The sequence below is a fragment of the Ambystoma mexicanum genome, chromosome 8 (genome assembly GCF_040938575.1).
Source record: "Ambystoma mexicanum isolate Mex_15411 chromosome 8, UKY_AmexF1_1, whole genome shotgun sequence".
Lineage (NCBI taxonomy): Eukaryota > Metazoa > Chordata > Amphibia > Caudata > Ambystomatidae > Ambystoma > Ambystoma mexicanum.
Genome location: NC_090929.1, coordinates 1,505,092,886 through 1,505,116,104, shown reverse-complemented (window position 1 = coordinate 1,505,116,104; position 23,219 = coordinate 1,505,092,886). Strand labels below are relative to the sequence as shown.

The 23,219-nt window shown below is 45.8% G+C and overlaps 1 long non-coding RNA gene across 1 annotated transcript in view; it reads left to right on the top strand.

Annotated features, from left to right (window-relative positions):
• Positions 1-20,767, top strand: part of LOC138473804 (uncharacterized) — a 160,316-nt gene extending 139,549 nt beyond the window's left edge. The window contains exon 3 of the long non-coding RNA XR_011268927.1: positions 20,535-20,767. This is a non-coding gene — a long non-coding RNA (uncharacterized lncRNA). The remainder of the gene's footprint in view (positions 1-20,534) is intronic.
• The last annotated feature ends 2,452 nt before the right edge of the window (positions 20,768-23,219 follow it).

Sequence of the window (23,219 nt, the reverse complement as noted above, 5' to 3'; positions counted from 1 at the left end):
CTTAGATACTACCTCTTAGGATGAAAATTCACCCTTGTCACAGATCACTCACGCCTAGTTTGGATTAGCCAATGCAAAGACTCTACCCTTCGGGTCATGCAATGGTTTCTAGACCTACAACCCTATTGTTTCACTGTGGAACATCAAAAAGGAAAAGACCAGGGAAATGTAGATTTTCTTTCTTGGTTCCCCTGTAAAACAAATGTGGCTACATCTCATGAGGAACTGTATGTGAGAAACCTGATGGTATCTCCCTGACTAGCCCCCGGGGGTCTGTCATCCAGGTCGGTCATCACTATTGGATCCAGTTCCTGGGGGTGGACCAGTGAGGGAGGATCACCTGGATGGTGGGGGTCCTCAGAGAGTGGAAGCAGGACCCCAACATGTGAGACGTGATATCCCCCTTCTTATAACACCTTTTCCCCAGCCTACCACGTAGGATACTCAAACACTCTACCCTCTCCCCCTTTTCCGACACAAACACTTTTGCATATCACGAAGGACGACTGACTAACACCCAAGCCATTTACCTGACATGTCTCAAAACAAGGGATAAGCAAAGTCAGGCAATTGACCTGAATCAAACACACCTGACGGCCCTTTCCCTTCCCTTCCCTTCCCCACAGGGATAAAAGGTGGAGCACAAGAACACGATGCGAGCAAGGCAGCCCGCATGACAAGAGAGCTAACTCAGAATGGCAGTTCAAGAGGAGGAGGAAGACGGCGCAAACCAATAGGGTGACAAGGAGAGAAGGGACCTTGCCCTCTCCGACCAAGGCCCGTGAAACCTCAGCAGAAGTAATCTTAAAACTGAGAACAGTAGCCATTGTGTGTTGCAGCATATGTCAACGGTACACGGGGCCCTCCTCCACTGATAACCAGGCCGGGGAGAGACACTTGTCTCCATGATACTAACCTTGACTCCAAAGAGAAAAAAAGCCAATCAGTTCATCACAGCCGGTGAGTCGAGGGGACAGCCGATAAGAAACCAAACTGTGATGAATGAAAGTAGCAAACGGCTAATTGAACTGTTAAAATACAAAGAACTATTGATAGCCAAAAGGGGGGAAACAAGCAACAGAGGAGTCCGGCACCACGTGGCTGCTCACTCAGTAAACTTTGGGCTATTGCCCGATTGTTGAAACTACCGTAACCAGAAGGCCTTTGGAAAGGTGAGAAGGGGGTCAAAGTGGTCATACGGGGGATTGTAAAATCCTCTGTACAGTCAAAAGTCTTTAGCCGACAAATGATTGTGAGGCTAAGGGAAGTGAATCCCGCATTGTAGGAGTGGATTGAGAAAATTTGCTATTAACAAAGTTGGCAAGAATGAACCTGAAAGAGGGAAGCCGATAAAAGGGGGCAAAGTCTAAAGTCCCGAAATACAGTGTGTTGACAAGAGTGAACCTGGCAGAGGGGTGTCCACAGTGAAATGTAAACGAATCTTAATGTCTTTTTTTTAAAAAGACATTAAGATTTGTGAACGTCACGTTCAAAGCCTTAGTGTACCCAACTAAGGGAGCTAACATTCAAGAAGGGTCTGAGCCCGGAAGAGGAGGATCCAGGGGTGAAAAGACATCACCCAACATACAAGCAGAAAGGAACTTTTTGTTTATTATTTTGAAACACATCAGTTCCTCTGAGGCAAGAGACTTTTTGTAGAAAAGAGACTTAACCACCGAAGGCCCTTATCGCTGAGAGCGGAACTGTCGGCTCTTGCTGGGAAAGCTCGAGCGTGTGCTGCGCTCCAGAATCCTACCTTTTCCCGTGCTCAAAAAGGTGGAGAAGGGAGATTCCAACTACTGCATCCTGACATATTTTTTGTGAACACTTCCTTCTTTCTTATGAACATTATCCCACACTTCTTTTGTATTTAGCATAAGGATTGGCATAGGTTTTTCTTACTATAGGCCCTTTTTATTTGACACAACGCCACTAGAACTGCCTTATTATGGTTTGATGGTCAAAGCTTGCTCCCATTTTAGATTTAGGTTTAGATTAGGCGTTTTTCCAACCTACCTATACAGTTCAATAAACACCCTTCAACTGGGATCACTTGTGTCTGTCTTTACTGTTGCCACCATGATTACCTTACAATTCCCCAATGTATTCTGTGAGAATCTAGGGAGAGTGCATGGTACTTACCATTATATCAGAACTCCAAAGGGGAAAGTGGTCAATTTGAAGCCATATAGACTCCCAAAAAACAAAAGCAGATCGTAATTGATGAAGTTAGAAAAATATTGAAGGCAAACATCATCGAGCCCTCTTCGAGTCCATGGTCCTCCCCTATTGTGTTGGTGACTAAACCTGATCACTCTTGGAAGTTTTGCATAGACTTCAAGCAGGTCAACGCCATCTCCGCCCTCGATGCCTATCCTATGCCACGCAACAATGAGTTAATAGATAAACTTGGAAATGCCACATTCCTTTCAACCCTAGATTTAACCAAGGGATATTGGCAGGTCCCTGAACATGGACCTGATAAGAAAAAGACAGCTTTCTCGACACCAATAGAACTATTCCAATTCAAAGTCCTCCCTTTTGGATTGAATGGAGCCTGAAGGAACTTATGGTGGCAACAGTAAAGACAGACACAGACACAAGTGATCACAGTGCAAGGGTATTTATTAAATTGAATGAACGGGTGAGAAAAATACCTAACCTAAACCTAAACCTAGGATGAGAGCAAGCTACAACCATCAAATAATAATAAGGCAGTCCTAGTGGCGTCTTGTCAAATAAAAAGGGCCTTTACTAAAAAACCTATTGCCAATCCTTACCACTAAGTTACAAAAAGAGTGTGGGATAATGTTTACCAGGAAAGAAAGAAATGTTCACAAAATGATAAGTCAGGATGATATGGCTGGCGTCTCCCTTCCCCACGTTTTAAGCAGGACTTCTGAGCACAGCACTCTCCTGGGCGCCTCCATCACGAGGTTCACTATTCCATTCAATGATACCAGGACTTTCAGGGGCTAAGTTTCTTTTCTACAAAGTCTCTTGCCTTCGAAGACCTGTTGGACCAAAACAACAAACAAACAAAAGTTCCTTCAGTGATCTTGCACCTTGGGCGATTGTTCTTCGTCCCTTGTATCTCCCTCCGCCGGGCTCGGATCCTTCTTGCAACGTGGGCCTCACTCCATCGGGTTGACTACGGCCTTTTCACTCTTAATATCAACTCAACTGTTTTGGGTGCATCATGCTTCACCCTGATTCACAGCCATCCCTCAACTGGGTTCACATTTGCCAATTCCACAGTTCACTTTGTTTTATCATGGTGCAGGATTTACTTCTCTTAGCTTTTCCCTTGGCATCCCTCCGTCAGGTTTATATAGCCACTTTAACACAATGTTCTTAATCTCGTTGGATTGCAGGATTTACTTCTCTTAGATTTTCCCTTGGCATCCCTCTGTCAGGTTTATATAGCCACTTTAACACAATGTTCTTAATCTTGTTGGAAAGTGGGGTTTCCCTTCCCCTTGCTTTCTCTTGGCAATCAATGGGTCAGAGACTTTCGATTGTACAAGGGATTTGACGTGACCCTTGTAGGACCACTCTGACACCTCACGCTGCCCCCTCCTAGGGCCTTCTGGTTCTTGTTGTTTCAACACAAAACAAAGGGGCCAGCCAGAGTCCTTCAAATGAGCACTCCTGCAGCATCTGATCACTCTGCAGCTGGCCCTTCTCTGGGCTTTCCCAAAAGTTCAAACAAACACAAGTTCTTTGTTCACAAGTTCCTTGGGGTCATATAATGTTGCCAATTGCAACCTTGGGCTCAACACAGTTCGGTTTGCTATCAGCTTTCTCCAACTCACCGCCTGTACTGAACCCTTTGGCTTGTCTTGCTTCTGGAATCATGGACAGTACCACGGTAGGCAGTGTGCCTCCCCGCCTGTGTTATCAACGTGGGAGGCCCCCGTGCACCGTTGACACCTGTCACCCCACACGCCAGCTGTACTCCCCGGTCTTGTGATTCCTTTTTCTGAGGCTTCAGGGGTCTGAGTTGAAAAGGGCAAGGACAATTCCCTCCTCGTCGTCCTTTCAAGTCTCGCTGCCTTTCTCTTCCACTTGTACTGCTGGTCCGGAATAGCTACTTCCAATGTTCCCTCTAATTATTTTTCTCTATGTGCAGACCCAGGTGGCTGTTGTGCACACATTATTTTCCATGTGCGCAACTGACTAATGAGGAAAGCAACTTTGTGAGCTACTGTCGCAGAACAGAGTTTGGAAAGGAATTTCCTCTTCCCAGCCACTGCAATTATTTAAAAATCTTACAACCCTTTTTCCAAACACATAGGCTAAAATAAAATAGGTCATATGTGATTATACAGAACACTCATCAACCAGTCCAAGCCTTCAATATCTGCCACAGTACCAGGCAAACGTACTTCTGTGCAGAGAAAGAGTTCTGCCTCATTACGAGTTTGGCGGTAAGTGGTAAAGTTGGCGGTAACTCTACTACTGTCAACTTTACCACTATGCTAAATTAAGATTTTGGGCCGTCAGTGGAGGATTTGCCTCCAGGAAAATCCTGGAGGTAAATCCTCCAATTCAATGCCGGAATCGTCAGAATTTCCGCTGTGGTAATTCTGCCAAAAAAGCCACATTGAGTCCACTGGTCTCAATATGAATGGAGAATTACACTGCCACCACCGGTTGTAATCCGGCGGAAATTGCTCCAGACCAAGTGGCGGTAACACTAATTTGGTAGGGGGGAATTCTGGTGGATTTCCACCGGGATACCGCTCCAAGTCGCAATGATGCCCTGTATGTTTTATGCCACCGGAAAATCACTAATTTATATTGCAAAACACAAATATCTCTTGTCATAACTGATGTGGCTGTCAAGAAACTCAGAATACATTTGCCGATGGATTCATGGCAATTAAAAGCAATGTATGAAAAACATGCTGAAAGGACTTCAAGTGCCACTTTAATGAAGTCATTCAAGGGCCAGGAGAACATGCTTCTAGTAATTTGTGTAAGGATGATAACTGCATCAGAATAACTACACCTTAGACTATGATGATCCTGAATTTCTGTGCCTCTGCTTATTGTCCACATTACATACTCCTATGGGTAGTGATAACATCAGCCTTAGAGTTAAGAGACATATGCACCATGCATTTCTAGTTCCTAAAAAAGGAAAATGTGCCTAACAAAAACGAGAAACAATGAACACTGATATTTATTCGAATTAGTGACCAGTAGAGCAGTGGCATAGGAAGGAAGGAACTCTAATTATATGAATTACCGATCTCAAGAGGAATTTTATGGGGAAAGAACATCTTTTAATAAGCAGAAAGTATCCATATCGGCAAAGCAAATTATTTTACTCCCTGAAAAATATATTTGACCCCAAGTAGGGAGCAAAATCTGATTAGAGCCCTGCTGGTACCGATGACATAGGGAGTGAAAAGGCAACTAATTAAGTGGATAGTTGTGCCCACCCTTCCGCACCACAGCCTAGATAACATTAAACACGAGCCTTAGTGCAGTTTATTATGGGGCCCTGTTGAAGAAAATCACACAGTTATGCCTTTTAAGTTAATTGCATCAATTTATCAGAGATACAACTGATTGAGTGCCTTCTTCTAACTATGGATCCCTCTTCTGTAATTCTTTGTGATCAGCTAAATAAGATGCAGGGAGATGCTAGAGACTGCACGCACAGAACAGTTGAGCATAGAAAGAAAAAGAAGGTGATGTTGTCTAGATGGGTACTAGAATTTCCTATCCTTTAGCAAAAAAGCAACACATTTCCTTCAGTGTACTGCTGAAATGTCTGACTTGGTCTTTGAAATGTGCTGCTTTGTTCATCACCCGCAAGGAGTGATACTTCCACCCATACCCTTCCTCGGCCCCTGCGCTTGCCTCCAATACTAGTTGATAGAGCACTGCAAAAAGTGAAGGATTGCAGCAGTAAACACTCGGTGGGATATTTGCAGACCCACCATACTTTGCAAGCAAGTCATATTTAAATGCCTCAACATATGATGTGCATTTTAAGAATGGCATGATTCTGCATGTACACAATTCTTTTGCAGTGCACACAAGATTGTTTGCAACATACCCCACCCTTATATCATTGTGTAGGATTGCACAAGTGCTCAGTGAAACAGTTTTTGTATAGAAGAGGGTTACCATATAATGTGTGAAGGTATATGCCCAAAGAACTCTGAACACTTGGAAACGATGCAGATTGTGTAAAAAGCATTCTCCTGGCTGAATATCCGGTGCCATGATACTATGGACGAGTAATCCCAGGCATAGTCCATACCCATTATCCCTTGTAGGCTACGTAAATGATATTGCAATGTTGCTCTCTAATTGTAGGGTAATGTTAGTAATGCTAAAGTAGGAGACGCTGAGCATCACATTTGTCTTTTCAAAATCTTTAGAGGGCAAAATTATTTTTGAGTTTTATAATGAGTTAACATACAAGTGGGCCGCTTCAAAGCACTTGCGTGACATATGTGCAAAGAAGAGGAAGTATGAGATTTGGTTACACATCCAAGTAGATTGCTTACTTACAGTCAGTATCCGATATTTGAACTGGTAATTCGATTATATAGTGGGGGTGACGCTTTTGCTAAGGCACAACGAGTAACAGAAATTCTGGCGCGTGAACGTTATAAATGTTAGTCAAGGTTGTCCGGTAGAATCTTAATGTACTCTCGGGCAGAAGTTAGTCATAAGGTAAACGTGTGGTAGTCAGGATTAGGAGTCATGGGTGGGGAGGGAACATTTTTGGTTAATGTGTGCAGGAATATCTTGGTTAGATTCTTCTGTTCATGGGGCCAGTTTTTCTTATTAGTTTTACACCTCTGCTGTTGTATTTTTGCTGTTTTATTTTTGCTGTTAGAGATTTTATGTGCATAGTAGTGCATGCAAATTAGCAGAATATCTAGACTAGTTGCTTATTTTAAGAGAAAGAAATTGTCAGGTAATTGCTGTGGCTTGTGCCTTATTAAATCTTTTTTTATAGGTGAGAATTGTCTGTGTGCGCTGCTAAAAATCTTCTGAGCGGCACCCAGAAGGAAGCTGGGCAAGCGCACATGCGCACAGCTTAGAGGGAACATTGGCTACTTCCTCATTCGTTTGACCTTGCTCGTAGTGTGCTCTCGTGCTCTGCCTTTTATCCCTGTGGGGAAGGTAACGGGCCGTCAGGTGTGTGGTTATGGTTGGGCCTGCCTGACTCTGCATGGCCTCGTTAGTGTGACAAAATGGCGGTTGTCTATAGGAGTCAATGGCCCAGAGATTCCCATGGGTAATCCTCATTGCTCCCGGTTTGTTCTTCCTCATCTCAGTCATGTCAACAGGGTAGGAAGGGTGAGGATTATGGGAGTTATAGTGGTTGGTATAATGGGGTGGAAAATGAGCTTGAAAGGGTTCCAAATAGAATTCATTTTTTGGATAATGTTTCTTAGGGTTCTAACTTGGAGTTTTGGGAATAGAGAATGGGGACTTTTTATGTTTGGAAACGGTTCTACTTCGAGAAGGAAATAGCCGGGATGAGGTTGAGGTAAAATGACAAACTCCTACGAAAGCTGAGGGGATATAAGGTTGAGAGCATTGGAAGTGGGGATGGGGCAATACCATGTCTCGCCTAATGGTGTTCTCACCAATGTCCACAGAGGTCCTCGACCCAGGTGATCCTCCCTCGCTTGTCCTCCTCCAGGGTTGGAATCCAACAGCGATGGTCTGCCCCAGGCCACCTGGGCGTTGGATCCACTGGGTTTCATAAGGAGAACACCCCTAGGTTTCTCATAGGCCCCAGCACTTTCCAAATGACTCATGGACAGAATATTACAGCCTTATTCTGATTTCTGTGGGGCCTATATTGACGGCATAGTCATTTATAGTAAAACCTGGGAAGACCATCTTTTTCATCTTTCTACTATTATGAGAATCCTCTAAGAGGCCGGCTTAACTGCCAATCCATCAAAATGTGTGCTGGCTCAGTCGGGAGTGAAATGCCTAGGTTTCTTTGTGGGGAATGGCAGTGTCCAGCCCCAGCAAGAAAAAGTGACAGCCGTCCTAGATGCCCCCACACCCAAGACCAATAGAGATCTCAGGGCATTCCTAGGATTGATTGGTTATTACCGTAGCTTTATCCCAAATTTTTCAGACAGAACAGCCTGACTGACAGACAAACTAAGAAATGCGTCACCCCAGAAAATTAGTTGGACTGATGGGGATAATGCTTGTTACAATAACCTGAAACAAACATTATGCCAAAATACAATACTAAAAGTAGTAGACTTCTCAAAGGAATTCGTATTATAGACCGATGCCTCCCTCAAAGGGTTAGGAGCAGTATTATCGCAAATACACTATGGATTAGAACACCCCATCCTATTCACTAGTCGTAAACTCTTCCCACATGAGAAGAACTACTCTGTGTTGGAACTAGAAGCCCTTGCCATCAAATGGACAATCATCCATCTTAGGTACCACGTTCTAGGGAGAACATTCACACTCGTCACCGACCACTCACCTTTGGTATGGATAAGTCAACGGACTCTAACCCTCGAGTCATGCAATGGTTCACTGTGGAACATTGAAAAGGTAAAGAACAGGTAAATGTTGATTTTCTTTCCTGGTTTCCTTGTGAAGCAGATGTGGCTACATTGCATAGGGGAAGGGTATGTGAGAAACCAAAGGGTCTCTCACCTACTAATCCCAGGGGATCTCTCTCTCTCTCATGTGGCCAGGGCACGGCCATAGCCTTTGGATCTAGACCCTGGGGGTGGACCAGTGTGGGAGGGTCACCTGAGTGAGGGGTCTTCAGGAGTGGGGGTGAGGCGACCGATGGTGAGACGCGGTATTCCCCCCTTTCCTGTACCCAGGACCCATCCTATTTTATAGGATTCTCCAATGTCCCAACTCCCACCCTTTCTATACAAACACTGGGCCGAGGAAGAGGGTGACTAAGAGTAAAGAGGCTAACCCTTACATATCTCATTGGACATGTCCCGCTAATCGGGTCAGGCGAAGTCAGGCACGTGACTTTAATCGCATACATCTGATAACAGCTAGCTCTCCCCACACGAATAAAAAGCAAAACATAGAGACACACTCTGAGCATGGTGGAATACGAGCAAGATCAGAACTTCCAGGGAAAAGGCAAACCTACTGGAGCAGAGCGGACAAAGGGACGAGAGCAAAGGCTAGAGAACCCCACGAGTTCCCCGCAGGAGGTCGTTGCCTCCAAAAGGCTATGAAAGACATGTGGAGAAGGCAAAATCCCAGACAAGAAGACTGCATTGAATGGCACAGTTGGTGAGGCGAGGCCAAGCCTGTGGTATTAACCTTGACTTGTGAATTAAAAACTGCAAAGACAAAAAAGCAAATGCACACAGCTGGTGAGTTGGCAAGCGACATGAAAGACAGGTGTGTGCTAAGGAAAGATTGAAGTTGCAACAGTATATTGCACAATTGAAGGCTGCACACTTGTGGGTGAGACGCGAAGGAAGGCAGACCTATGATGAACTTTGAATTACCGATAGCTGTGAAACCAGCGATACTGAGTAGCGGAGTGGTCTGGCGAATGGAAGTAGCCTACTCAAATGTCTCTGTGAAAGGTGAAAGGCTTGTTATGAAGAAATAAAGTGAATGAACTATAAAAAGCAAAGTGATCAAAATAAACCATGGGGAAAAGGGGAGGAGTAAAAAGGTGATCGTTGAACCTTTTATGCTTATGACATCGAAGTACCCAGACCAAGATACACTGGGGCAAATAACACAAGCGTGTGAGCAGAAGGGAAAGTCGAAGTGGTCCTGCGGAGGTCTATAGTAAAAGCCACGCAGATTCGAAAGTCTTTGACATCAGGAAAAGGTCCAAGCCCGACTGAGGGAGACTGATAATTTATCGGAACGGAACCCATAAAGGATGTGAATTAAGCTTGGTGAAGGGAATCACTGCAAGTCTTGTGTTTGAAAGGTCCGAGCCTGACTGAGGGAGACCTACGTGAACTTTTTGCTTTGAAAGGTCCAAGCCCGATGGAGGGAAACAGGTGTGAATTTTTTTTCAATGAACTGTGTTCTGAAAGCTGGAAAGAGACTTAAACGTGGGATGCCAGGCGGGCCTCGATCCACATTTTGAACTGCCTTTGTTTTGAGAACCTGAGCCAGAGTGTGTCATCTGTCTACGGGGACCGCCTTACTCCGTACTGTCTAACGTGGGGAGGAGAGCTGACTCAGTCACATTTATTCTTTATATTCTAACACTGATTTTCCTTTGCATACATATTCTCCTTTAGACACCTTTTGTACAAGAGATAGGGCAGGCATTAGGTTTTTGTTACTGTAGGCCATTTTTGAATTTTTTTTATAAAACATTTTATTGGTTTTTAGCAAAGTATTGGAGGTTTCCCATTGAACCTACATAGTAAACAAGCCAACAGAAAACAAAACAAAACCAAAAACAAACAGATCCAGAAACTTCCCAATAATACTTTGTGCTGTGCTTCTCGAGTCCATTCAGCCTGAATTCGGTTTAATACAGTGTTTGTTAAATTATTGTGCATCTTCCCATTTGTGGCAAATCTTCTTTGCTTTCCCAGGGCATCCTCTGGATGTATAAATATGCTGTTCCATGACATACAGATGTTCACATCTGTCACCCATTGTGTAAAATGCGGGGTTACATTGGACCCCCACAGCTTTGCTATGTTTCGTTTAATTATTGCTGTGGTTGTGGAGAGAAACACTTTCTCAACACGCGTCATTTCCCCTTCTTCCTCAATGCCCAGTAGCATTAGTCTCGGGTCCCTGGGGATGGTGCGGCCAAAGAACGCCGACAGCTAGTCACAACACTGTTGCCAGTACACCTGAATTCTGGGGCTTTCCCACAATATATGAAAAAAGGTTCCCTCTTCTTGTACACAGCGTAAACATTTGGGGTCAGTTGCTCAGTTGTAGCGATAAAGCGGTACACGTGGGTAATACACTCTGTGCAGGACTTTCAATTGTATCAGCCGGAGTCTGGCAGAGATTGTGGTTTCCCGTGGATACATCAGTACTGTTACCCAGTCTTCAGGTTGTATTGGGCCAACATCCTTCTCCCATTTAAGTTTTAGATTACTCAGTTGAGTCGTGGTAAAAGAGGATATAATGTTATACAAGACAGAAGTGACTTTACTGGTTACTTGATCCAGTACTGTGTTCCGTTCTAGCGGTGTGAAGTCCGGTATGTCGGATAGTAGGGGGGGATGTGTATGTAGTGCATGCATTAGTCGGGTGTGATGGTATCGCTCAGTGTCGGGAAGGCCAAAACGGGCAGTTAAGTCCTCAAAGGGTGCTATTTTGTCATTCACATCGTCCATTATAGTTATTCCCAGCTGGGTCCACCTGGGCCACGTCGGTAGTTTGCTCAATTCAGGAAGATTACCATTTCCCCACAGCGCCTGCACCGGGGTAATCTTTTTATCCCAGCCTATATGTTTGTGCGATTCTCTCCAGATCTGTGTGATGTGGGTTGTCATTGTGTGCTGGGGCCCAGGTTTTAGTTTCTGATAAAGGCATAAAGGCATTTCAGGGGGGATTTCCCCTGCATTGCTGCAATCTCTGCCCGGATATATGGGGTAGGTCTCTGTTGCCGTGCAACATATCAGTGATCATTTGGCTCGCCCAGTTGTAGGATTGTAGGTGTGGTAGTCCAATACCGCCCTCCCATATGTAACGCTAGAGTGTCTGTAGTGCTATTTGCGCATGCCCCCCCCCCCGCCCCATAGATGTGTTCTGATTTTGTGGAATTGTAAAGCTGGAATGGTGAGTGGGGCATTCTGCAGGATATATAGAAAGCGCGGCAAGGCCAACATTTTAAATTGCGCCGCTCTCCCCAATACTGTCAGCGGGAGTAGTATCCAGTGTCGGACATCTCTCATGAATCTCTCTGTAATCGGATGCAGATTCATGGCAATATATTCCGATAGGTTCGTAGTAATTTGGATTCCCAGGTAGCGGAAATGCTCTTTTTCGATTCGGTATGGGCAGGCTGCCGGGATGGCGCCTTCTGCACCTGTAACTGGAAAAAAGGATAGATTTGGACCAGTTCACTCGTAGTCCACTGAATGACCCATATTGTTCCAGAAGCTCCGTCACCACAGGACAGGAGCAGACCGGATCCCCCAGATATACCAGAAGGTCATCTGCATACAGTGAGACTCTATCCTCCATTACCTCCCACCAACAGAATCCTTTCCATTACGATGTGCTTCTCAGTAGTATAGCTAGGGGCTCAATGATTAACGCGCAGAGCATCGCAGAAAGGGGGCATCCCTGCCTTGTTCCCTTTCCCAGCCGGAGGACTCGTGAGGGCCATCCATTCACTCTGACCTCTGCCTCTGGAGAACTGTATAGAAGTCAGACCCATCCCATGAAGGAGTCCCGTCCCCAAACCCCATTCGGGACATAATTTCCCAGAGAGCCTCCCAGTAAACAGAGTCAAAGGATTTCTCGAAATCAATAGCCAGGAGTGCTTAGGGTTCCTGGAGAAAAGGGGCGCCCTCTAGCACCAGATGAAGTCTGCAGAGATTCATGCGTGTGGATCTCTGTGGCATAAACCCACATTGGTGTGATTACTCCGTGCAATTTATTTTCTAGCACTTTTGCCAAGATCTTTGTTTCGCCATTTATTAAAGATATCTGTCTATACGAGCTACATCTCTCCGGGGGCTTGTCTGTTTTTGGAATGACAATTATGCTGGCTTTCCGTAGATCAGGGGACAGGGTCCCTCGTTCTTTGTAGTGTAGAAAACATTTAATTAGGTGCGGAGCCACCACATTTCCCCCAGTCTTTTCCAAATATCAATCGGGAAGCCATTGGGCCCCAGTGATTTCCCTGCCTGTAGTTGCGACAAGGCTGTCACAATCTCATCTTCTGTAATGTCCCCTTCTAGAAGCATTTCTTGCGTATCATCTAGACGGGGGAGTGTGATAACATCCAATATTGCAGTGTTGATAGGCTCATCTGGGGGTTTATACAGGTTCGCGTAAAAGGTGGCAAAACCTTCAGCTATCTCACAATCAGTCTGTAACACCTCTGACTCATCTGTTCTAATTTCCCTAACCTGTTAGTGGCCTTCATCCCTCCGTTCTAGCCAGGTGAGAATTTTCCCTGCTTTGTCCCCGTCTCATACAACCTTGTGCACATCTCTGAGTGTGCTTGCTTGGAGTTGTCCAATGTTATGTTATGGAGGTGTTCTTTCGGTAATAGGAGGGTGTGGTAGGTGCCGGGTGACCCCGAAGCAATGTGCTCCGCTTCAAGGCAAGGCTCTCAGCACAGGTTTGTATGCTTCCCATAGTGTAGCTGGGCTGTCCACTGACACTGTATTTATCTCAAAGTACGTGGCCGTAGTCTTTTGAATATGTTTAACCAGGTTCAGAAAGCCCAGATAGTAGCTGTTTAAGCACCAGGAGGGGGGAAGTGGTCTATCTGTCATGAGTTCCATTATGAGGGGAGAGTGATCAGTAATACCTTGTGAGAGCAGGGTCGCACTAATCGCTCTATGAGCGTCCACTGCCGGAGGAAGAAGTAGTCCAGTCTTGAAAGAGAGACGTGGACCCCCGAATGGAAGAAATATCCGTGTTCCCCAGGGTGTAGGTCGCGCCATATGTCCTTCAGACCAATCGCTGAAGTGAAGGTGGCAAGCTTAGTGTTGGTGCTCGGGTTTCTACCCCGCAAATGTGTACGATCCGCTGCTACGTCCATAACATCATTGAAGTCCCCTCCCATTACCCATATGTCTGCTGTGTAATTGGTAATTACAGGTGTGATATCGCTAATCAGATCCGCTATAATCGTGGGTGGGGAGTAGATTGCCAGGACGTCCAGGGTTTCGGCCCATAACGTACCTTGTATTAGGACATATCTACCTCCTGTGTCCTGCAAGACTTTGGTTAAGCGAAAGGGGGGCCTTTTGTGTAATAGAATCAGGACACCTCTTGAACCCATGGAGAAGCCGGCATGTTTTCTGTGCAGTAGTTAGTGCGTTTAAACAGGTTGCACGTTGTGCCAGCTAAATGTGTATCCGTAAGGAGTACAATATCAGGTGTCTGCCTGTTTAGATGTTGTGTGACCAAGCGTCGTTTAATCCCACTACCCAAACCATTGACGTTCCATGTCATGAGTTCCAGGGATCTGATATTGTTCCTAGCCATTGCCATTATAATTACGCAGGTTGTGATTGTGTATAAATCAGATTCTGGAACATGGACTGTACATTGGGTTCGGCCCGCTGGGATACACATTAGTGGTACATGCATACATTGGGTGGTGGATCTGTGGACGAATACACATTATACAACTTCCCTTACCCCCTCCCTATACTCCATCCGAACTTGAAGCATCTGTCGCCCGAACAAATCGATAGCCGAAACCGTCGGCTATCCAACACTCAACACAAATCACACAAACTAGATGTTGAACTGGTCCCAGTAGCACAACCCAGCTCAACAGCATTGGAGGGGCGTCCCGGAGGTACAGGGGTCTATCCTCCTGGGCCGCACAGTGTAGGGTCTAGGCATGGTTGTTGCCTTGAGTTCATGCGTCGTCCCGCTGGAGCGACACTCTTGTGTTCAGGTCATCAGCGAGTAGAATGGGTTACCTAACCAAAGGGTCTGGTGTTAGCCTTCTATTTCAGGCTGTGGTGGATCTGGGTTTACTGCCAGTGGATGGGTGGGTGGTAACGCCCGGTTGGGCGGGGCTTGAAGGTTCCTATTTCTGTTGGTTCTTGCCGCTCTTCAGTCTTCTTCAATGTGCTGTTTCGCCCATTTCCATGCGTCCTTGGGGTGAGTGAAGTGTACGGTCGTACCTTTGTGGTAGATTTTAAGCTGCACTGGTAACAAAAGACCATATTTTACATTCAGGGTTTGCAGCTGTTTCTTCAGTTGGTCAAAGGATTAACAAGCTTTCTGGACTTCTTTGGCGTAATCTTGAAAAAATGCAGTCCGAGATCCGTTATATGTTATCGTGCCATTGGCACAAGCCATTTGCAGTAGTGCGTCTCGATCTCTTTCATTCTGTATTTTTGCAATCACTGTACGCAGTGGTGCGCCAGGTATTGGACGGTCGGCCGGCATTGAATGAGCTTGTTCGATCGAGAAGACTTTGGAATGCTTTTGGTTCAAATATGTCTGCTAGCCATTGCTCCAAAAAGAGCTCCATGATTGGCTCTTCCACCTTTTCCGGCGAGCCCAGGATTCGGACATTATTGAGTCTTGACTTTCTTCTCCCTTATCTACTCTCTCCTCCAGTGTTTTCAGCCATATCATGACTCTGGATAGTTGTTGTTCTGTGTTTCTTAGCCCATTCTGAGTCCTGGATATGTGCTGTTCCGCTTCTCCCATCCGGGAAGTTAGCTTCTGCAGGTCATGTCCGAGGAGTGAAACGTCCATGCTTATGCCATCCATCTTCTGCTCCATGGAGGAACGCGAGTTTGCAATTGCTGTCATGACATCCTTCAAGAATACAGTGTTTTCTGTGTCTGTCATATTCTCTGACTGTTCTTGATCCACAGGATTGCCCGTCGCAGGCGTGGTAAATTGGTCGATTTTGCATTGGGTGGAGACCTTTTTCGCTTTATCCTTGATCATGGTGGGTGTCCGTTATAAGTAGGCCACTGTGTAATAACTTGGTTCTCAGAGTGGGGGGGCTCTCGGTGTAGGTGTGATTTGCTGCAGGTCCAAACAAGCATTGGTGCGCTGAACACTCCTATCATACGTTTCAACTGAAAGTTAATCGGTGGTACCTCCTGTGATCATGCTGGGCTGCCCGATTCTGCCCGGATCCGGGGCCCTCAATGCAGTTCCTATCAGGGTCGGATATCCAGAGCCTAGCTGGCCTCCTTGCAGCCATAAAGGTTCTGCCAAACAGTTGATGTGGGCAGCTCTAGGACCTATTTCAGAGGATATTGTAGGGTGGGAGGGCGATCCGGTGGTCACTGGTTCTGTTACGCTCTGTCGTGAGTTCAGTTCCTTCAGTTTGACTGTTGGTCTCACAGCCCTTGTGCCACCTTCCCCCTCTCAGGAGGGGTGTTATTACCACTTCACTTCCAGCCTCCGGATTATATCAGCCTTTGTAGGTGTCTCCTCTACCGCCACCACCTCGTCCAGCCCGCAGGGCGGGAGAATGTGCCTCCTCCTACACCCATCACCACACAATCATCAGAGATACAAGCCTTGCAGTAGACGATGCATTAAGTTGCGCGGTGAATGATGTATAGCGCTAGTTCATGAGAGGGGATATTCGTTGTTGATTACGGCGCGGGTGGTAGTGTCAGGGGTCGCTGACTGGTATCGACTCAGTGCTTTGTGATCACCTCCAGGTAGAGCCAAGTCACCTCCCTCTGCAGTGCGCCTGTGGCTTGCGCTATATCTGGTTGCTCTGCCGCTCTACACTTGCAGCATTATCTCGCAATCACAGGCCAGGCTCAGGCAGATACCGCACTCCGGTTCCCACCAGGATCTGTGAATCACATCTTGGGTCTTCACCCATGTGGGGGGCCTGAGAGAGGGAGTCACCTGTTGATGCCTGCGCCGAGCCTTACTTCCCCTCCAGAATTTCGGGGCAGTTTGTTGATCCGGTAACAGGGGGTCAGTGGGGTGTGTGGCAGACTCACCGGCTCCTCAATCGCTTGTGCCGCTGGAGTGCCGTCTCTGCCCCAGCCGTCAGATCTCCATCCCCACAAGACCTCAATAGGTTCAATCAGCAAGGGTCAGTGCCATGACTCGTAAGGGTCTCAGTGGGCACAATGTGGGCTGGCCGGTGGTCCCGCTGGTGGTCCTGCTGGTGCTCCAAGCCAGTCCGCTCGCCCTGAAGCAATGGTCAGGATGAGAAGGTGCGGTCACAGTAGTCACTGCTCCGATGTTTCCAATCAACCTCACCCTGTGGCGTTGTCATGGGTATCAGGCAGGTAGTTGGGGCAAGCTGGGTGGAGGCTTGGCAGGCCTGGCATAGGCACAAAAAGAACCCATAGCAGATCCCTCCTTTCATTCCTTCCTAGTGTTTGTAGTAACTTCCTGGTTACCACTTCCTGTTGCCAAACAGGACGTGCATGATCATTCATGAGCTCTCTAGTGTTTGGGTGTGGCTGGCTATATAATCCACAACCAAGATTCTTCCAGTGCTTCGTGTTGCTTACTGTGAGATGTATCAGCAACACACTTGCCGTGCGCTGGATCAGCCAGCATCTGCTTACCTGCTCCGGATGATCCTGCTTCTGCTTACCTGCTCCGGATCATCCTGCTTCTGCTTACCAGCTACGGATCATTCTGCTTCTGCTTACCTGCTCCGGATCATTCTGCTTCAACTTACCTGCTCCGGAAGAACCTCTGTTTTTACTCCATGCTGCAGCTATCTCCAGTCAAGAGGGGACTTCTACACCGGCGCCTGTAAGAACAAAGAAGAACTGCATTAACACGTGCACATCAGTAACGCTGCGCATACTCACCGAATCTTCCCGCAACGCTGGAATCCAGGTCAGTTGTACAAGCGCAAAAACTCCTGCAAAAGAAAGAAGAGACTTATTCTTTGCACTCGCCCCAATAACGCGGACACTTATTTCACTGCGCTCTCTCTCTCTACTTGGTGCATACTTACCAAAAGCCTCTGTGCAAACTTACCCAACCACCAAGTCTCCAGTAGCGCTGAACCCGGACTCGAGGTGCTAATACCACATAATTTCTCCTGCAAGGGAAAAGGAGAGACATTACCAGGCGCGCTCGAATTGAAGGCGCTGCGCAAACCTACCAGCAGCTAGCTTCTACACGCATCGCTATTTACCCGCAAAAATACTGGCAAACAAAGACAATACGGACAATTTTGGACACTCAACATTCTTCACGCAACGTTCACTTGTGGGAAGGACTTTCTAGCCAGTGAAGAAACTGGCGCCTTGAACACCTGGCCTCGCTGTGAAGGCATAAAACAGCGTTTGGCATCTGAACTCAGCCTGTAGACATTGGCACCAATCACATGAGTGAATCGCGCCCCTGAAAATGCAGGATGGAGTGCACACCTTACTAAAGATCAAGGTAAGCCCATAGGGGTACATCACAGCACACAGTAAAGAGAATGGAAGAGCCCAGGGGAATCAGGTGAATTCAGGTGTGAGTGTACACCTTGTATTTGACAGGTATTCCTCCTGGTGAAACAGGGGAAGTGAGAACTCGGGTCGAGGGAGGCTCGTCCATCGCTCCTGCAGAGACACAGGTGAGTGTGACAGGCGCCCTCGATGTTCAACGCCAGCCTGCGACAGCGTCTTGCTTTCCAGTCAGGGCGCAGGTCGAGAGCTAGCTCTCCACACTCCGAGTTCAGGAGGTGAGCCAGGAGTTCGCCTACGCTCGCCCTCGGCAGGCCGGCAGCACCAGTAATCGGACTTCACCTCAGCCCGCCGCCTCCTATCCACTGTCCACAGAGGCTGCGCGGGACGCACCATCGGTTGTGTCCCGCCCAGCACTGCCGAATTCGGGAGCCGCTGTGTGTCTCCGACGGCCGGCTGTACTGTGCACCATTTGTTCGATTGCAGGTCTGGGTTTTTCATTCCTTCTCAGTGACACGCCGCTACCACGCCAGTCTTGGTTTCAGCCCTCTGCTCGCGGCCATCTTGGATACCGCATCTTCTGCTCGCTTGGGCTGTGATCCACAGCTTATATCTCGGACTGGAGCCTGCTGTTCGTTTACACCTTTTGCCTGCGGATCCACTGCTTGTACATCTCTCGGAGTAGTTTCTTATCAGTTCGCCATGCATAGCAGGATATTTACAGGATGTTCTATGGCGGCTGCGGGAGCTTCAGGGACTCACGTCCACACCTTTCTCCTGTTGGCCACGCCCCTCACTGTAGGCCATTTTGATTTGACAGACTCAACTAGGACTGTTTTATTTATTATTTGATGGTGGAGACTACTCCCATCCTAGCTACAGGGCACAATAGGAGTTTTTCCAAACCTCAAAAATTGAATAAAGGTTTTACAAATTGTACCTTTTGTGTCAGTGTCATACTTGTAATACCATGCCTCCCTTACAGTACCGAAGGGAACGCCAACCTAGATCCTGCGGTACGAGATGGGTCTCCTTTCTGTATCTATACGTATAAAGTGGAAGCTTTTAAGCCTTTTAAGGAAAATAATACTAGGCCAGGCTAACTCTATCCTTCCAGTCTTGCACCAACTATTAAAAGATGTGCAATCGGGCACACTGACTGAATGGAGAAAGCGATGTCTGGCCTGGCTAAAGGAGGCAGGTACTAGTGTGGAAACCTTACTGTTGAGACCAGAATATGCAAAAAATGTTTGTGGTAATACGATTGGTATTTTACTATTGTTGAGTGCCATAAATATAAGATTTTTAAAAGTTATGAATTTGAAGTGAGTCTGGGTTGCCGCAGAACTCGTAACATTTTACTGGTGCCTGACTTCCCGGTGCCACTGGGAGATTCCAAGTCTGACAGCCTGGGAAGTTAGGCGCTGGTAAAATGTAAGTCCCCATTCCCATAGAGTCCAAAGGACTCCATGGGAGTGGGGACACGCAAGCACCGGCACCGTTGCTAATGGAGCCGGTGCTTCCGTGACCGGTCTACCTACCGTAGCCGCTGTATATTTGTACATGGATAGATTGTTAAATATGGTGTATTATATCTATTTGTAAGATTATGAATTTTATATTATTGAAAGTTTGTATATCAACCATAACAATAAAAAAAGGAATCCATTAGTAAACGTCACCTGCAAAGCATAATTTGTAGGCAGCATTTACCTTTTCAAAGTACAGGGAGGAAATGGAAGAGTAACAGCTAGCTTGTCTCGCTATTACGCTTTCCTTTTCACATCTGCCTTGTGAATGTTTCCAATTGCTTGTAGGGGACCATCAGCATGCGAGTGCTAAAGTGGGTGGTTCTCTACATGCAATTTAGATTACAGAATGAGGCCAGTGACCAGCTCCCGAATGACTTCTTAATGTTACTTTGGCCGCATGTCAGTCTCATATGTGAGAAGCGTAAGTAGGCAGTAACCCATAAAGTATACAGCTTTCTGGTCTGGGAAAGCATTGGGGCTAATTAAAAGAATGCCGGTCCGGGACCAGCATACTACAGGTCTGCCTGCCGGATCAGCCGTGCCCGACAGGTCTGACCCTGCCAGACACATCGGCCATGGTAGGCAGATCGTCACAGAAGCACCGGCACGCCTTCGTGGTCCCCACTCCCATAGAAATGGGGAACAACATGTTACCGGCACCTGACTTTATGGTCCGCCGGTGTTGTGATCCCCCCAGTGTTACCGGGAAGTCAGGCGCTGGTAAATATTTTCAGGTCCAGCTGCAACCCGCCGGTATCACCGGCACAGTTACAGCCGGACCCGTATTGTCTTTAAATACAACCATAATAATGTGCTACCACCAATCCCAGACACGATGCATATGTCTCTGCAGCAAATTTAGGGAACACATGGGTGAATATCTAATTTGTTCAATGAGGATAAAAAGTCTTCATTTTGTTAATGCCGCCCCTATTTTGCATTTATTTTCTTGCAGGAGCCACTATCCTCAAGATGCAAGGATAAGAAACACATCGCCTAGAGTCGAAGTAAGAACGGTAACCCGGAACATCAGCAATGGAGCTCAAAGAAAAAGATTGGAACAACATCCCGAAAAGTAGCAGTGAAACATCAATGAAAAAGATCGAAGTAACCGCAACGGCACAAGGGGTTATGTCGGCTCTGGAGCGAGTGTATATTACTGACTGCAATAATAAAAGCGAAACAGCACGTGCTCTCTGGTCCTTGCAGTTCAGAGTAGACTTGCACCAGGTACCGAAAAAGTGTGCAAAAAATGGAGCTGAAATAGACGCCATTTCACATTTTGATCCCCCATTTGCATCTTTTTACTGCTGAGGTCACGAAATGACACAATTGCAGCAAACACGTCCTACGTTTTTCGCAAAATTGCTGTCTTGTGTACATTGCCTATGCACTGGGGCAAAAAAAGCTGTGCAAATCAGTTTCATACATACCAACATGCATTTGTGGTCCTGGGTTTATAATGGGGACAGCCAGGGTTATAAGTTTCAGAATGCAAAATTAAAACCAGGACTGGACTCGCATTTCTCAGATGGAATGGCACATGTTGCCATGCATGTAATTTTCACTATTTTGGCTGTTTCCAAAAACAGTTATGGAGCAAACAAGTACAGCGCCAATTCCAAATTACACCATTTTTTGTACTAGGGCAGACATGGAAATTGGGTTTGTCAAGCCGCTGTAAAGTAGAAATTAACCATCTACTGATAATACTAGTGCATAACTAATCTTAATTGCATTAAAAAAAGCACATTATATTTCTCACAGTTGTTGCAGCTTATGCAATAGGAATGGAATCAAAGGGATCTCCATTAAGCTCAATTTTATCTTTTAGAATTTTAAAGTGAGGTAGATTTTGTTTCTCCATTATGTAAGTGTAGAGCAGAATCTGCTTTCTCCACTTTCTATTACCGAAAACATCAGATTTGGGCCAAAATAATTTTCTTCCATGGTTTTCATCACTGCAAAACTTTACATAAATGGTGTTAAAAAATGGGCTAACAAAGAAAAGTGCTTGGGACCTGCACACCACAACCGCAAATGCAGGAACACCATCGCATGTGCTTTGTGTGGAGAGCAAAGGTGGATATACAAGTCAATCTGGCCGGGCCACAGAAATGCACAATTGTCCTTATGATGTATTTGGTCATTCAGATCAAATTGACCTAGTACTTCATAATTTTAATCAGTCCATTGTTTTTCTTCATTATAAATAGAGAGGGTTCATCTTAGTGTACCCTGATTCTTACAATTTTCAGCGACTCATCTAATCAATCTCTTGGCAGCAGAGAATGAAATTCTACCACTTTTTTTTCTCAAAATCATAGGTCTACCAATTTTCAAAATTAAAAACAAAAGCTTAAGTTTGTTCAATGATAAAACATTGACAGTAGAGACACCCGAAAATTATTTAATACAGACTTACCTCAATCTTGTGAACAGTTTTTCCTGCATTTGTGTAGCAGTAAATATTCCATTAAGACTAATTCACAACCACTAAAAAAACCATGTCACTCATACGCATCACCGCCACCACACCTCCAACACTCTGTTTTCCCAGAACACTCTTTTGGTGCTGATTGGACTAGGATATAAATACTTGCTGGTGAAATAGGGATGCATTTTCAGGTTAGCTGGTTTTATGCTTCTGAGTAACAATTTGAAGACATCGCCCCTGATTCATGGATTATTTGCGCCAAAAAAAGGGATGTGTGCGCCATTCTGCCCGCGAATCCCTGTTTGACTAATGGGGATTTGCGGGCGGAATGGAGCACAACTCCCGTTTTTTTTGGCGCAAATAATCCATGAATCAGGACCATAGTCGGAAGATATAAATCCCCTGTTAGATCCAATCTGTATTCTGTGAGGTTGGCATCACAGAAGGAGACACAGACAACAAATTAAATGTAACAAAAATACCTTTATTAATTTAAATGTCAGGATGGTGTGAGGCCTAACATGCCCTATGCTAAGGTGGGATTTACCTACATAAAGAAACTAAGGATAGTCTGTGTCAGTAAATTCAACTTAAAAGTCTGTGTGTCCGAAACCTATGCTTGCCCGCACAACTAACATCAAAACAATCTGTAGGGATGTCAACCATAAATTAAACAGTGTTCCAAAAGTAAAGTTCTGAGCTATTTTCAGCTCATGCTTGTTCTTCTGCTTCTCCTCACCAAATATCAACAAGTTCACCACAATGTTCAAGTTACCTTCTCTTGGATTTAAAGTAATATAGTTCCACACCTTTCTAAATGTCAGAATGCTGTTCCCCAAGTTCAATACAGTTCCATAGCAGCGAGTCTCAGGGTTCCCTTTCCGAAGTTCAATATCAAAAGATGTCACAACAAGAAGCATCTTGATGCTTTATCTTTAAGCTAAGTTCCAACAATTCTTCACAGCTCAGTGTTCCCTTCCTCAAGCCTTATATGCACCAATAGTAGTTTGCCTTTTGACACAATTGTAGGTTTCCTTGTCAACATAAAGGGGTTCTCTGGTCTTGGCACAGTTGTCAGACCACACGGTCCACCCATTAAGAGGTCACACAACCAGGAACCTTTAGTTCTCCTTTTGACAGGTCGATATTCAACAAACAAATCGTTTCTCACAGGCAGCTTCAAAACCAAAGTTTCTCAAACTT